The sequence below is a fragment of the Camelus dromedarius genome, chromosome 35 (assembly GCF_036321535.1).
Source record: "Camelus dromedarius isolate mCamDro1 chromosome 35, mCamDro1.pat, whole genome shotgun sequence".
NCBI classification, from domain to species: domain Eukaryota; kingdom Metazoa; phylum Chordata; class Mammalia; order Artiodactyla; family Camelidae; genus Camelus; species Camelus dromedarius.
In genome coordinates, this window is record NC_087470.1 from 10,384,422 (window position 1) to 10,400,829 (window position 16,408).

Here is a 16,408-nt window from a genome sequence, read left to right on the forward strand (position 1 = left end):
GGGGAGGTAATAGCTCCAACTCCTTTTTACAGTGAAAACTGCAGGATCTTCAACTGGCACTAGGAAACAGACTGTTAAACCAGAGAAATTTTCGCCTGCAACTCGTTCCATTTTGCTAGATGAACGAACGTCTCGCCACATGCTTTGTAGTGAGAGATAAGGCTGTGTGAAAGCCGTCCTTCAAATAGGTTTTTGGGAACACATAGTTTTTTTCAGTTGCCAAATCCACTCCATACATATATATGGGGTGGTACTAACTCGAACTCTGTTTAACTGTGAAAACTGCAGGAACTTCAAACCGGCACTATGAAACAGACTGAGAAACCAGAAAAAAGTTTCTCCTGCAACCCGTTCCTTTTGTGCTAGATGAACGAACGTATCTCCACATGCTCAGTTCTGAGACATAAGTGTGTTTGAAAGCCAAACTTCACCTTGCTTGTTGGGAAAACTAAGTTACTTTTTAGATGAAAACTCCACTCCATACATATATATGGGGAGGTACTAGCTCCAACTACGTTTTACAGTGAAAACTGCAGGAAATTCAGACTGGCACTAGGAAACAGACTGATAAACCAGAGAAATTTTCGCCTGCAATCCGTTCCATTTTGCTAGATGAACGAACGTCTCGCCACATGCTATGTAGTGAGAGATAAGGCTGTGTGTAAGCCGTCCTTCACCTAGGTTTTTGGGAACACATAATTTCTTTTCAGTTGCCAAATCCACTCCATACATATATATGGGGTAGTACTAGCTCGAACTCGGTTTAACAGTGAAAACTGCAGGAACATCAAACCGGCACTATGAAACAGACTGAGAAACCAGAGTAAAAGTTTATCCTGCAAACCGTTCACTTTTTGCTAGATGAACGAACGTCTCGTCACATGCTATTTACTGAGAGATAACGCTGTGTGAAAGCCATCCTTCACCTAGCTTGCTGGGAACACAAAGTTTCTTTAAGTTGCAAACTCCACTCCATACTTATATATGGGGAGGTACTTGCTCCAACTCGGTTTTACAGTGAAAACTGCAGGAACTTCAAACCGAAACTAGGAAACAGTCTTGGAAACCAGAGTAAAAGTTTATCCTACAACCCGTTCCTTTTGTGCTAGATGAACGAACGTCTCTCCACATGCTCAGTTCTGAGAGATAAGTGTGTGTGATAGCCGTCCTTCACCTTGCTTGTTTGGAACACAAAGGTTTTTTTCAGTTGCAAACAACACTCCATAAATATATATGTGGAGGTAAAACTCCAACTCGGTTTTAGTGTGAGAACTGCAGGAACTTCAAACAGGCACTAGGAAACAGACTGAGAAACCAGAGTAAAAGTTTCTCCTGCAACCTGTTCCCATTATGCTGGATGAACAAACGCCTCTCCACATTCTCACTTCTGAGAGGTAAGTGTGTCTTAAAGACGTCCTTCACCTTACTTCTTGGGAAAACTAAGTTAATTTTTAGATGAAAACTCCACTCCATACATATATATGGGGAGGTAATAGCTCCAACTCCGTTTTACAGTGAAAACTGAAGGAACTTCAACTGGCACTAAGAAACAGACTGATAAACCAGAGAAATTTTCGCCTGCAACCCGTTCCATTTTGCTAGATGAACGAACGTCTCGTCAAATGCCATTTACTGAGAGATAACGCTGTGTGAAAGCCATCCATCACCTAGCTTGTTGGGAACACAAAGTTTCTTTAAGTTGCATAATCCACTCCATACTTATATATGGGGAGGTACTGGCTCCAACTCGGTTTTACAGTGAGAACTGCAGGAACTTCAAACAGGCACTAGGAAACAGACTGAGAAACCAGAGTAAAAGTTTCTCCTGCAGACTATTCCATTTGTGCTAGATGAACGAACGTCTCTCCACGTGCTCATTTCTGAGAGATAATTGTGTGTGAAAGCCGTCTTTCACTTAGCTTGCTGGGAACACAAAGTTTCTTTTCAGGTGCAAATTCCACTCCATACATATATATGGAGAGGTACTAGTTCCAAATCAGGTTTTACAGTGAGAACTGCAGGAACTTCAAACAGGCACTAGGAAACAGACTTAGAAACCAGAGTAAAAGTTTCTCCTGCAAACTGATCCATTTGTGCTAGATGAACGAACGTCTCTCCACATGCTCAGTTCTGAGAGATAATTGTGTGTGAAAGCCGTCTTTCACTTAGCTTGTTGGGAACACAAAGTTTCTTTTCAGCTGCAAAATCCACTCCATAAATATATATTGGGAAGTAACAGCTCCAACTCGGTTTTACATTGAAACCTGCAGGAATTTCATACCGGCACTATTAAACAGACTGAGAAACCAGAGTAACAATTTCTCCTGCAACCTGTTCCATTTGTGCTAGATGAACGAACGTCACTCCACATGCTCAGTTCTGAGAGATAAGTGTGTTTGAAAGCCGCCATTCACTTGCTTGTTGGGAAAACTAAGTTACTTTTTAGATGAAATCACCAATCCATACATATATATGGGGATGTACTAGCTACAAATCCGTTTTAGAGTGAAAACTGCAGGAAATTCCAACCGGCACTAGGAAACAGACTGAGAAACCAGAGTAAAGTTTCTCCTGCAACCCATTCCATTTTTGCTAGATGAACGAACGTCTCTCCACATGCTCAGTTCTGAGAGATAATTGTGTGTGAAAGCCGTCCTTGACCTTGCTTGTTGGGAACACTAAGTTTTTTTAGTTGCAAACACCACTCCGTACATATATATGGGGAGGTAATAGCTCCAACTCTGCTTTACAGTGCAAACTGCAGGAACTTCAACCTGCACTAAGACACAGACTGAGAAACCAGAGAAATTGTCTCCTGCAACCCGTGTAATTTGTGCTAGATGAACGAAAGTTTCTCCACATGCTCAGTTCTGAGAGATAAGTGTGTGTGAAAGCCGTTCTTCACCTAGCTTTTTGGGAACACAATGTTACTTTTCAGGTGCAAACTCGACTCCATACATATATATGGGGAGGTAATAGCTCCAACTACGTTTTACAGTGAAAACTGCAGGAACTTCAACTGGCACTAGGAAACAGACTGATAAACCAGAGAAATTTTCGCCTGCAACCCGTTCCATTTTGCTAGATGAACGAACGTCTCACCACATGCTATGTAGTGAGAGATAAGGCTGTGTGAAAGCCGTCCTTCACCTAGGTTTTTGGGAACACATAGATTCTTTTCAGTTGCCAAATCCACTCCATACATATATATGGGGTGGTACTAGCTCGAACTCTGTTTAACTGTGAAAACTGCAGGAACTTCAAACCGGCACTATGAAACAGACTGAGAAACCAGAAAAAAGTTTCTCCTGCAACCCGTTCCCTTTGTGCTAGATGAACGAACGTATCTCCACATGCTCAGTTCTGAGACATAAGTGTGTTTGAAAGCCAAACTTCACCTTGCTTGTTGGGAAAACTAAGTTACTTTTTAGATGAAATCTCCACTCCATACATATATATGGGGAGGTACTAGCTCCAACTACGTTTTACAGTGAAAACTGCAGGAAATTCAGACTGGCACTAGGAAACAGACTGATAAACCAGAGAAATTTTCGCCTGCAATCCGTTCCATTTTGCTAGATGAACAAACGTCTCGCTACATGCTATGTAGTGAGAGATAAGGCTGTGTGTAAGCCGTCCTTCACCTAGGTTTTTGGGAACACATAATTTCTTTTCAGTTGCCAAATCCACTCCATACATATATATGGGGTAGTACTAGCTCGAATTCGGTTTAACATTGAAAACTGCAGGAATATCAAACCGGCACTATGAAACAGACTGAGAAACCAGAGTAAAAGTTTATCCTGCAAACCGTTCACTTTTTGCTAGATGAACGAACGTCTCGTCACATGCTATTTACTGAGAGATAACGCTGTGTGAAAGCCATCCTTCACCTAGCTTGTTGGGAACACAAAGTTTCTTTAAGTTGCAAACTCCACTCCATACTTATATATGGGGAGGTACTTGCTCCAACTCGGTTTTACAGTGAAAACTGCAGGAACTTCAAACCGAAACTAGGAAACAGTCTTGGAAACCAGAGTAACAGTTTATCCTACAACCCGTTCCTTTTGTGCTAGATGAACGAACGTCTCTCCACATGCTCAGTTCTGAGAGATAAGTGTGTGTGATAGCCGTCCTTCACCTTGCTTGTTTGGAACACAAAGTTTTTTTTCAGTTGCAAACAACACTCCATAAATATATATGTGGAGGTAAAACTCCAACTCGGTTTTAGTGTGAGAACTGCAGGAACTTCAAACAGGCACTAGAAAACAGACTGAGAAACCAGAGAAAAAATTTCTCCTGCAACCTGTTCCCATTATGCTGGATGAACGAACGCCTCTCCACATTCTCACTTCTGAGAGGTAAGTGTGTCTTAAAGACGTCCTTAACCTTACTTCTTGGGAAAACTAAGTTAATTTTTAGATGAAAACTCCACTCCATACATATATATGGGGAGGTATTAGCTCCAACTCGGTTTTAGTGTGAGAACTGCAGGAACTTTAAACCGGCACTAGGAAACAGACTGAGAAACCAGAGTAAAAGTTTATCCTGCAAACCGTTCACTTTTTGCTAGATGAACGAATGTCTCGTCACATGCTATTTACTGAGAGATAACGCTGTGTGAAAGCCGTCCTTCACCTAGCTTGTTGGGAACACAAAGTTTCTTTAAGTTGCAAACTCCACTCCATACTTATATATGGGGAGGTACTTGCACCAACTCGGTTTTACAGTGAAAACTGCAGGAACTTCAAACCAGCAATAGGAAACAGACTGAGAAACCACAGTAAAACTTTCTCCTGAAACCCGTTCCCTTTGTGCTAGATGAACGAACGTCTCTCCTCATGCTCAGTTCTGAGAGATAAGTGTGTGTGAAAGCCGACCTTCAGCTAGCTTGTTGGGAACACAAAGTTTATTTTCAGTTGCAAACACCACTCCAAACATATATATGGGGTGGTACTAGCTCCAACTCGGTTTTACAGTGAAAACTGCAGGAACTTCAAACCGGCACTAGGAAACAGACTGAGCAACCATATTAAAAGTTTCTTCTTCATCCCGTTCCCTTTGTGCTAGTTGAATGAAAGTTTCTATACATGCTCAATTCTGAGTGATAAGTGTGTGTGAAAGCTGTACTTCAGCTAGCTTGTTGGGAACACAAAGTTACTTTTCAGGTGCATACTCCCCTTCATACATATATATGGGGAGGTACTATTTCCGACTCGATTTTACAGTGAAAACTGCAGGAACTTCAAACCGGCACTAGGAAACAGACTTTAAACCAGAGTAAAAGTTTCTCCTGCAACCCTTTCCTTTTGTTGTAGATGAAAGAACGTCTCTCCACATGCTCAGTTCTGAGAGATAAGTGTGTTTGAAAGCCGTCCTTCACCTTGCTTCTTGGGAAAACTAAGTTACTTTTTAGATGAATACTCCACTCCATACATATATATGGGGAGGTAGTAGTTCCAAATCCGTTTTAAAGTGAAAACTGCAGGAACTGCAACCTGCACAAGGAAAAAGAGTGAGAAACCAGAGTAACAGTTTCGCCTGCAACCCTTTCCATTTTTGCTAGATGAATGAACATTTCGCCACATGCTATGTACTGAGAGATAAGGCTGTGTGAAAGCCTTCCTTCACATAGCTTGTTGGGCACACAAATTTTCTTTTAGTTGCAAACTCCACTCCATACTTATTTATGGGGTGGTACAAGCTCCAACTCGGTTTTACAGAAGAAACTGCAGGATCTTCAAACAGGAACTAGGAAACGGACTGAGAAACCAGAGTAAAAGTTTATCATGCAACCTCTTCCCTTTGTGCTAGATGAACGAACGTCTCTCCACATGCTCAGTTCTGACAGATAAGAGTGTTCAAAAGTCGTCCTTCAAATTGCTTCTTCGGAAAACTAATTTCGTTTTTAGATGAAAATTCCAAACCATACATTTATATGGGGAGGTACTAGGTCCAATTCCGTTTTACAGTGAAAACTGCAGTAACTTCAAACAGGCACTAGGAAACAGACTGAGAAACCAGACAAAAAGTTTCTCCTGCATCCTTTTCCCATTATGCTGGATGAACGAACGTCTCTCCACATTCTCAGTTCTGAGAGGTAATTGTGTCTTAAAGACGTCCTTCACCTTACTTCTTGGGAAAACTAAGTTAATTTTTAGAAGAAATCTCCAATCCATACATATATATGGGGAGGTATTAGCTCCAACACAGTTTTACAGTGAAAACTGCAGGAACTTCAAACCGGCACTAGGAAACACACTGAGAAACCAGAGAATAAGTTTATCCTGCAAACGGTTCACTTTTTGCTAGATGAACGAACGTCTCGTCACATGCTATTTACTGAGAGATAACGCTGTGTTAAAGCCGACCTTCACCTAGATTTTTGGGAACACAAAGTTTCTTTAAGTTGCAAACTCCACTCCATACTTATATATGGGGAGGTACTTGCTCCAACTCGGTTTTACAGTGAAAACTGCAGGAATTTCAAACCGGTAATAGGAAACAGACTGAGAAAACAGAAAAAAGTTTCTCCTGCAACCCGTTCCCTTTGTGCTAGATGAACGAACGTATCTCCACATGCTCAGTTCTGAGAGATAAGTGTGTTTGAAAGCCATCCTTCAACTTGCTTGTTGGGAACACAAAGTTTCTTTTCAGTTGCCAAATCAACTCCATACTTATATATGGGGAGGTACTTGCTCCAACTCGGTTTTACAGTGAAAACTGCAGGAACTTTAAACCGGCACAATGAAACAGACTGAGAAAACAGAAAAAAGTTTCTCCTGCAACCCGTTCCCTTTGTGCTAGATGAACGAACGTCTCTCCACATGCTCAGTTCTGAGAGATAAGTGTGTCTGAAAGCCGTACTTCAGCTAGCTTGTTGGGAACACAAAGTTTATTTTCAGGTGCATACTCCCCTTCATACATATATATGGGGAGGTACTATTTCTGGCTCGATTTTACAGTGAAAACTGCAGGAAAATCAAACCGGCACTAGGAAACAGACTGAGAATCCAGAGTAACAGTTTCTCCTGCAAATCGTTCAGTTTGTGCTAGATGAACGAACGTCTCTCCAAATGCTCAGTTCTGAGAGATAAGTGTGTGTGAAAGGCGTCCTTCACCTACCTTGTTGGGAACACAAAGTTTCTTTCCAGTTGCCAACTCCATTCCATATATATATATGAGGAGGTACAAGCTCCAAAACTTTTTTAAAGTGAAAACTGCAGGAAATTCAAAGAGGCACTAGGAAACAGACTGAGAATCCAGAGTAAAATTTCTCCTGCATACCGTTCACTTTGGGCTAGATGGACAAAGTCTCTCCACATGCTCAGTTCTGAGAGATAAGTGTGTGTGAAAGCCGTAGTTCACCTTGTTGTTTGTAACACAAAGGTTTTTACAGTTGCAAACTTCACTCCAAAAATATTTATGGGGAGGTCCTAGCTCCAACTCGGTTTTACAGTGAAAACTGCAGGAACTTCAAACCGGCACTAGGAAACAGACTTTTAAACCAGAGTAAAAGTTTCTCCTGCAACCCTTTCCTTTTGCTCTAGATGAAAGAACGTCTCTCCACATGCTCATTTCTGAGAGATAAGTGTGTTTGAAAGCCGTCCTTCACCTTGCTTCTTGGGAAAACTAAGTTACTTTTTAGATGAATACTCCACTCCATACATATATATGGGGAGGTAGTAGCTACAAATCCGTTTTAAAGTGAAAACTGCAGGAACTGCAACCGGCACTGGGTAAAAGAGTGAGAAACCAGAGTAACAGTTTCGCCTGCAACGCTTAAAATTTTTGCTAGATGAACGAACGTCTCGCCACATGCTATGCACTGAGAGATAAGGCTGTGTGAAAGCCTTCCTTCACATAGCTTGTTGGGCACACAAATTTTCTTTTAGTTGCAAACTCCACTCCAAACTTATGTATGGGGAGGTACAAGCTCCAACTCGGTTTTACAGAAGAAACTGCAGGATCTTCAAACAGGCACTAGGAAACAGACTGAAAAACCAGAGTAAATGTTTATTATGCAACGTATTCCCTTTGTGCTAGATGAACGAACGTCTCTCCACATGCTCAGTTCTGACAGATAAGAGTGTTTAAAAGACGTCCTTCACCTTGCTTCTTCGGAAAACTAAGTTACATTTTAGATGAAAATTCCAAACCATACATATAAATGGGGAGGTACAAGGTCCAACTCCGTTTTACAGTGAAAACTGCCGGAACTTCAAACCGGCACTAGGAAACAGACTGAGAAACCAGAGTAAAAATTTATCCTGCAACCCTTTCCCTTTGTGCTAGATGAAAGAACGTGTCTCCACATGCTCAGTCCTGAGGGATAATTGTGTGTGAAAGCAGTCCTTGACCATGCTTATTGGGAACACTAAGTATTTTATGGTTTCAAAATCCAATCCATACATATATATGGGGAGGTAATAGCTCCAACTCCGTTTTAAAGTGAAAACTGCAGGAACTTCAACCGGCAATAGGAAACAGACTGAGAAACCAGAGAAATTTTCTAATGCAACCCGTTCCCTTTGTGCTAGATGAAAGAAATTCTCTCCACATGCTCAGTTCTGAGAGATAAGTGTATGTGAAAGCCGTCCTTCACCTAGCTTGTTGGGAACACAAAGTTTCTTTTCAGTTCCCAAATCAACTCCATACATATATATGGGGTGATACTAGCTCCAAATCGGTTTTACAGTGAAAACTGCAGGAACTTCAAACCGGCACTAGGAAACAGACTGAGAAACCAGAAAAAAGTTTCTCCTGCAACCAGTTCCGTTTGTGCAAGATCAACGAACGTATCTCCACATGCTCAGTTCTGAGAGATAAGTGTGTGTGAAAGCCGTCTTTCACCTAGCTTGTTGGGAACACAAAGTTTCTTTTCAGTTGCAAACTCCAATCCATACATATATATGGGGAGGTTCTAGCTCCAAATCAGGTTTTACAGTGAGAACTGCAGGAACGTCAAAAAGGCACTAGGAAACAGACTGAGAAACCAGAGTAAAAGTTTCTCCTGCAAACTGTTCCCTTTGTGCTAGATGAACGAACGTCTCTCCACATTCTCAGTTCTGAGCGGTAAGTGTGTTTGAAAGACGTTCTTCACCTTACTACTTGGGAAAACTAAGTTAATTTTTAGAAGAAAACTCCACTCAATACATATATATGTGGAGGTATTAGCTCCAACTCTTTATTACAGTGAAAAATGCAGGAAATTCAAACCGGCAATAGGAAACAGTCTGAGAAACCACAGTAAAGTTTCTCCTGCATCCCGTTCCCTTTGTGCTAGATGAACGAACGTCTCTCCACATGCTATTTTCTGAGCGATAACGCTGTGTTAAAGACGTTCTTCACCTAGCTTGTTGGGAACACAAAGTTTCTTTTAGTTGCAAAATCCACTCCATACTTATATATATGGGGAAGTACTAGCTCCAACTCGGTTTTACAGTGAAAACTGCAGGAACTTCAAACCGGCAATAGGAAACAGTCTGAGAAACCACAGTAAAAGTTTCTCCTGCATCCCGTTCCCTTTGTGCTAGATGAACGAACGTCTCTCCACATGCTCAGTTCTGAGAGATAATTGTGTGTGAAAGCCGACCTTCAGCTATCTTGTTGGGAACACAAAGTTTATTTACAGTTGCAAACTCCACTCCATACATATATATGGGGAGGTAATAGCTCCAACTCCGTTTTAAAGTGAAAACTGCAGGAACTTCAACCAGCAATAGGAAACAGACTGAGAAACCCGAGAAATTTTCTAATGCAACCCGTTCCCTTTGTGCTAGATGAACGAAATTCTCTCCACATGCTCAGTTCTGAGAGATAAGTGTGTGTGAAAGCCGTATTTCACCTAGCTTGTTGGTAACACAGGGTTTCTTTTCAGTTGCCAAATCCACTCCATACATATATATGGGGTGATACTAGCTCCAACTCGGTTTTACAGTGAAAACTGCAGGAACTTCAAACCGGCACTAGGAAACAGACTGAGCAACCAGGGAAAAAGTTTCTCCTGCAACCCGTTCTATTTGTGTTAGTTGAATTAACGTTTCTATACATGCTCAGTTCTGAGAGATAAGTGTGTGTGAAAGCCGTACTTCAGATAGCTTTTTGGGAACACAAAGAATCTTTTCAGGTGCTTACTGCCCTTCATACATATATATGGGGAGGTACTATTTCCGACTCGATTTTACACAGAAAAATGCAGGAAAATCAAACCGGCACTAGGAAACAGACTGAGAAACCAGAGTAAAAGTTTCTTCTGCAACACGTTCCCTTTGTGCTACATGAACGAACGTCTCTCCAAATGCTCAGTTCTGAGAGATAAGTGTGTGTGAAAAGCGTCCTTCACCTACCTTGCTGGGAACACAAAGTTTCTTTCCAGTTGCCAACTCCAATCCATACATATATATGAGGAGGTACTAGCTCCAAATCTTTTTTAAAGTGAAAACTGCAGGAAATTCAAAGAGGCACTAGGAAACAGACTGAGAATCCACAGTAAAAGTTTCTCCTGCAAACCGTTCTCTTTGGGGCTAGATGAACAAAGTCTCTACTCATGCTCTGTTCTGAGAGATAAGTGTGTGTGAAAGTCGTATTTCAACTTGTTGTTTGTAACACAAAGTTTCTTTCCAGTTGCAAACTTCACTCCAAATATATATATGGGGAGGTAATAGCTCCAACTAGGTTTTACAGTGAAAACTGCAGGAACTTCAAACCGGCACTAGGAAACAGACTTGGAAACCAGAGTAAAAGTTTCTCCTGCAACCCTTTCCTTTTGTTCTAGATGAACGAACGTCTCTCCACATGCTCAGTTCTGAGATATACGTGTGTTTCAAAGCCGTTCTTCAACTTGCTTCTTGGGAAAACTAAGTTACTTTTTAGATGAAATCTCCACTCCATACATAAATATGGGGTGTACTAGCTCCAAATCCGTTTTAAAGTGAAAACTGCAGGAACATCAAAAGGCACCAGGAAAAAGAGTGAGAAACCAGAGTAACAGTTTGGCCTGCAACCCTTTCCATTTTTGCTAGATGAAAGAACGTCTCGCCACATGCTATGTACTGAGAGATAAGGCTGTGTGAAAGCCGTCCTTCACATAGCTTGTTGGGCACACAAATTTTCTTTTAGTTGCAAACTCCACTCCATACATATATATGGGGAGGTAATAGCTCCAAATCCGTTTTAAAATGAAAACTGCAGGAACTTCAACCGGCAATAGGAAACAGACTGAGAAACAAGAGAAATTTTCTCATGCAACCCGTTCCCTTTGTGGTAGATGAACGAAATTCTCTCCACATGCTCAGTTCTGAGAGATAAGTGTGTGTTAAAGCCGTCCTTCATTTTGATTGTTGGGAACACAAAGTTTTCAGTTGCCAAATCCACTCCATACATATATATGGGGTTTTACAATTTCCAACTCGGTTTTAGACTGTAAACTGCAGGAACTTCAAACCGGCCTTAGGAAACAGACTGAGAAACCAGAGTAAAAGTTTCTCCTGCAAACCGTTCCCTTTGTGCTAGATGAACGAACGTCTCTCCACAGGCTCAGTTCAGAGGGATAAGTGTGTGTGAAAGCCGTATTTCACCTAACTTGTTTGGAACAGAAAGTTTCTTTACAGTTGCAAACTTCACTCCATGCATATATATGGGGAGGTACTAGATCCAACTCGGGTTTACAGTGAAAACTGCAGGAACTTCAAACCGGCACTAGGAAACAGACTGGGAAACCACAGGAAAAGTTTCTCCTGCAACCAGTTCCTTTTGTGCAAGATGAACGAACGTCTGTCCACATGCTCAATTCGGAGAAATAAGTGTGTGTGATAGCAGTAATTCAACTAGCTTGTTGGGAACACAAAGTTTCTTTTCAGTTACCAACTCCAATCCATACATATATATGGGGAGGTACAAGCTCCAACTCGGTTTTAGATTGTAAATTGCAGGAACTTCAACCCGGCACTAGGAAACACACTGAGAAACCAGAGTAAAAGTTTCTCATTCATTCCATTCCGTTTGTGATAGATGAACGAAAGTCTCTCCATATGCTAAGTTCTGAGAGATAAGTGTGTTTGAAAGCCGTCCTTCACCTAACTTGCTGGGAAGACAAAGTTTCTTTTCAGTTGCCAATTCCACTCCATACATATATATGTGGAGGTACTAGCTCCAATTCGGTTTTACAGTGAAAACTGCAGGAACTTCAAACCGGCACTAGGAAACAGACTGAGAAACCAGAGTAAAAGTTTCTCTTGCAGCCCGTTCCCCTTGTGCTAGATGAACGACCGTCTCTCCACATGCTCAGTTCTGAGAGATAATTGTGTGTGAAGGAGTCCTTGACCTTACTTGTTGGGAACACTAAGTTTTTTTAGTTGAAGACTCCACTCCATACATATATATGGGGAGGTAATAACTCCAAATCAGTTTTACAGTGAAAACTGCAGGAACTTCAACTGGCACTATGAAACAGACTGAGAAACTAGAGTAAAAATTTCTCCTGCAACCTGTTCCCTCTGTGCTAGATGAACGAACGTCTCTCCACTTGCTGAGTTCTGAGAGATAAGTGTGTGTGAAAGCCGTCTTTCACGTAGCTTGTTGGGAACCAAAGTTTTTTTCAGGTGCAAACTCCACTCCATTCATATATATGGGGAGGTACTATCACCAACTCGGGTTTACAGTGAAAACTGCAGTAACTTCAAACCAGCAGTAGGAAACAGACTGAGAAACCAGAGTAAAAGTTTCTCCTGCAAACCGTTCACTTTGTGCTAGAAGAACGAAAGTCTCTCTACAGGCTCATTTCTGAGACATAAGTGTGTGTGAAAGCCGTATTTCACCTAACTTTTTTGAAACAGAAAGTTTCTTTACAGTTGGGAACTTCACTCCATACATATATATGGGGAGGTACTAGCTCCAACTCGGGTTTACAGTGAAAACTGCAGGAACTTCAAACCGGCACTAGGAAACAGACTGAGAAACCAGAGTAAAATTTTCTCTTGCAACCAGTTCCATTTGTGCTAGAAGAAAGACAGTCTCTCCACATGCTCAGTTCTGAGAGATAATTGTGTGTGAAAGCCATCCTTGACCTAGCTGGTTGGGAACACAAAGTTTCTTTCAGGTGCAAACTACACTCCATGCATATATAAGGGGAGGTAATAGGTCCAATCATCTTCTACAGTGAGAACTGCAGGAAAATCAAACCGGAACTATGAAACAGACTGAGAACCCAGAGTAATAGTTTCTCCTGAAACCCGTTCCATTTGTGCTAGATGAACGAACTTATCTCCACATCCTCAGTTCTGGGAGATAAGTGTGGGTGAAAGCTGTATTTCACCAAGCTTGTTGGGAACACAAAGTTACTTTTCAGGTGCAAACTCCACTCCATACATATATATGGGGAGGTACAAGCACCAACTCGGTTTTACAGTGAGAATTGCCGGAACTTCTAACAGGCACTAGGAAAAAGACTGAGAATCCAGAGTAAAAGTTTCTCTTGCAAACTGTTCCCTTTGTGCTAGATGAACGAACGTCTCTCCACATGCTCAGTTCTGAGAGATAAGTGTGTTTGAAAGCCGTACTTCACCATGCTTGTTGGGAAAACTAAGTTACTTATTAGATGAAAATTCCACTTCATACATATATATGGGGAGGTACTAGCTCCAACTCCGTTTTACAGTGAAAAGTGCAGGAACATCAGACTGGCACTAGGAAACAGACTGAGAAACCAGAGTAAATGTTACCCTTGCAACCAGTTCCCTTTGTGCTATATGAACGAACGTCTCTCCACATGCTCAGTTCTGAGAGATAATTGTGTGTGACAGCCATCCTTGACATTGCTTCTTGGGAACAGTAAGATTTTTTTAGTTGCAGACTCCTCTCCATATATATATATGGGGAGGTAATTGCTCCAACTCCATTTTACAGTGAAAACTACTGGAACTTCATACCGGCACTAGGAAACAGACTGAAAAACCAGAGAAATTTTCCCCTGCAACCCGTTCCCTTTGTGCTAGATGAACGAAAGTCTCTCCACATGATCAGTTCTGAAATATAATTGTGTGTGAAAGCCGTCCTTCACCTAGCTTGTAGGGAACACAAAGTATCTTTTCAGTTGCAAACTCCACTCCAAACATATATATGGGGAGGTACTAGCTCCAACTCGGTTTTACAGTGAAAACTGCAGGAACTTCAAACCGGCTCTAGTAAACAGACAGAGAACCCAGAGTAACAGTTTCACCTGCAATCCGTTCCGTTTTTGCTAGATGAACGAACGTCTCGCCACATGCTATTTACTGAGAGATAATGCTGTGTGAAAGCCGTCCTTCACCTAGCTTGTTGGGAACACAAAGTTTCTTTAAGTTGCAAACTCCACTCCATACTTATATATTGGGAGGTACTTGCTCCAACTCGGTTGTACAGTGAAAACTGCAGGAACTTCAAACCGGCAATAGGAAACAGACTGAGCAACCAGAGTAAAACTTTCTCCTGCAACCCGTTCCCTTTGTGCTAGTTGAATGAAAGTTTCTATACATGCTCAGTTCTGAGAGATAAGTGTGTGAAAGCCGTACTTCAGCTAGCTTGTTGAGAACACAAAGTTTCTTTTCAGGTGCATACTCCCCTTCACACATATATATGGGGAGGTACTATTTCCGACTCGATTTTACAGTGAAAACTGCAGGAAAATCAAACCGGCACTAGGAAACAGACTGAGAAACCAGAGTAACAGTTTCTCCTGCAACTCGTTCCCTTTGTGCTAGATGAACGAACGTCTCTCCAAATGCTCAGTTCTGAGAGATAAGTGTGTGTGAAAGGCGTCCTTCACCTACCTTGTTGGGAACACAAAGTTTCTTTCCAGTTGCCAACTCCATTCCATACATATATATGAGGAGGTACTAGCTCCAAATCATTTTTAAAGTGAAAACTGCAGGAAATTCACAGAGGCACTAGGAAACAGACTTGGAAATCAGAGTAAAAATTTCTCCTGCAACCCTTTCCTTTTGTTATAGATGAAGGAACGTCTCTCCACATGCTCAGTTCTGAGAGATAAGTGTGTTTGAAAGCCGTCCTTCACCTTGCTTCTTGGGAAAACTAAGTAACTTTTTAGATGAATATTCCACTCCATACATATATATAGGAAGGTACTAGCTCCAAATCCGTTTTAAAGTGAAAACTGCAGGAACTTCAACCGGCACTAGGAAAAAGAGTGAGAAACCAGAGTAACAGTTTCGCCTGCAACCCTTTCCATTTTTGCTAGATGAACGAACGTCTCGCCACATGCTATGAACTGAGAGATAAGGCTTTGTGAATGCCGTCCTTCACATAGCTTGTTGGGCACACAAATTTTCTTTAAGTTGCACACTCCACTCCGTAATTATGTATTGGGAGGTACAACCTCCAACTCGGTTTTACAGAAGAAACTTCAGGATCTTCAATCAGGCACTAGGAAACAGACTGAGAAACTAGAGTAAAAGTTTATCCTGCAACCTGTTCCCTTTGTGCTAGATGAACGAACGTCTCTCCACATGCTCAGTTCTGACAGTTAAGAGTGTTTAAAAGAAGTCCTTCACCGTGCTTCTTCGGAAAACTACGTAACTATTTAGATGAAAATTCCAATCCATACATATATATGGGGAGGTACTAGGTCCAACTCCGTTTTACAGTGAAATCTGCAGGAACTTCAAACCGGCACTAGGAAACAAACTGAGAAACCACAGTAAAAGTTTATCCTGCAACCCGTTCCATTTGTGCTAGATGAACGAACGTCTCTACACATGCTCAGTTCTGAGGGATAATTGTGTGTGAAAGCATACCTTGACAATGCTTGTTGGGAACACTAAGTTTTTATTAGTTGCAAACTCCACTCCATACATATATATGGGGAGGTTCAAGCTCCAAATCAGGATTTACAGTGAGAAATGCAGGAACGTCAAACAGGCACTAGGAAACAGAGAACCCAGAGTAATAGTTTCCCCTGCAACCCGTTCCCTTTGTTCTAGATGAACGAACGTCTCTCCACATGCTCAGTTCTGAGAGATAATTGTGTGTGAAAGCCGACTTTCAGCTAGCTTGTTGGGAACACAAAGTTTATTTTAGGTTGCAAACTCCACTCCATACATATATATGGGGTGGTACTAGCTCCAATTCGGTTTTGCAGTGAAAACTGCAGGAACTTCAAACCGGCACTAGGAAACAGACTGAGCAACCAGAGTAAAAGTTTATCCTGTAACCCGTTCCATTTGTGCTAGTTGAATGAAAGTTTCTATACATGCTCAGTTCTGAAAGATAAGTGTCTCTGAAAGCCGTACTTCAGCTAGCTTGTTGGGAACACAAAGTATCTTTTCAGGTGCTTACTCCCCTTCATACATATATATGGGGAGGTAATATTTCCGACTCAATTTTACAGTGAAAACTGCAGGAAAATAAAACT